Here is a 1261-nt window from a genome sequence, read left to right as displayed (position 1 = left end):
GAAGCAGTTATAAATTCTTTTACTGCAGTGTTTTTTTCACCTTGGGTTTCCTCCCTATGTTTCTCTAGTTGATTCTTTACTTCAGATGACATGAGTTCTGAGAATTATTTTTTTATTTCAGAAAATAATTCTTCTCTGAGTTCCTCTATAACTTTCTGCTGTTGCTTATTTACTATTGATGCTATTAATTTGTACATTTGAGCTGATTTAGTAGAAATGAATTCCGCTCTGAGTTCCTCTATGACTTTCTGCTATTGCTTTTTTACTATTGACGATATTAATTCATACATTTGAACTGAGCTGGTGTCCTCTGCAGTTGTTCTGGGTGGGCATTGAGCAGGTTTCTGCATTTGATTCTTTACTGCAGATGTTATTAATTCAGGGATTTGTTTTTTCATTTCCAATCTGAGTTCCTCTATACCATTCTGCAGCTTTTTCTTTATTTCTGAAGTCGTTGATTCATTGCTTTCAGCTGTGTGATTCCCAATTTGTTCTGGGTTAGTGTCCTCTGTACTTGTTATGGGTGGGCTTGGGTTTTGAGATTGCATTTTGCTCCTTCTTGTCGTCATTTTGTGTAGTACTGTCTTCTGACCTTTGTTGTAGATCTTTGTTGTAGTTATAGCCTTACCACCTACTTAAGTTCAGGTGTAGCTCCACAAAGTTTGGATTTATCCCACTGTGCCTGTCTTGGGTCTGGCTGTTGTGCTCAGTTCTTTCCTGTTGCTGCCCTTGGGGGTGAACCTGTTGTGCCCCTCTGGCAAGATGTTCTGCTCCTGGACTGGCTGAGTGGTTCTGTCCCATACACTCTCTGCAGTGATTGCAGCTGATGGGATTCATCCCAGGCCTGTATGCCAGGCCTGAGCTGAGTCTGCTGGGGACAAGTTGGAGTAGGGGTGGAGGTAGCTCTCCCACACACTCATTGGGCCTAGGCTAGGAGTGGGTCTGGGGGTTCCCAGAACACAGCAGAAATTCCTACTCATTGGGCGGGTAGGGGAGGTGCTGCACCTGGGCTGGGATGAGTGGGTCCCGCTGGTGCAGGGTAGCTGGAAGCTCTCCCACACACTCACCAGGCCTGGGATAGGACTGGGTCTGGGGGTTCTTGGAATTAGGGGGAAATTTCTACTCGTTAGGCAGGTAGGGGAGGTGCTACGGTGTGTTGGGGGGCATCACAAGTGGGTGGAAGAAGGTCTCACCCACCCTGTGCCTGGGCTGAGACCAGGGGTCCCACAGGCACTGGTTGGTGGAATCTCTCCCACACACT

The sequence above is a fragment of the Octodon degus genome, unplaced genomic scaffold (assembly GCF_000260255.1).
Source record: "Octodon degus isolate 3935 unplaced genomic scaffold, OctDeg1.0 scaffold00265, whole genome shotgun sequence".
Lineage (NCBI taxonomy): Eukaryota > Metazoa > Chordata > Mammalia > Rodentia > Octodontidae > Octodon > Octodon degus.
Note: the sequence above shows the minus strand (reverse complement) of the source record.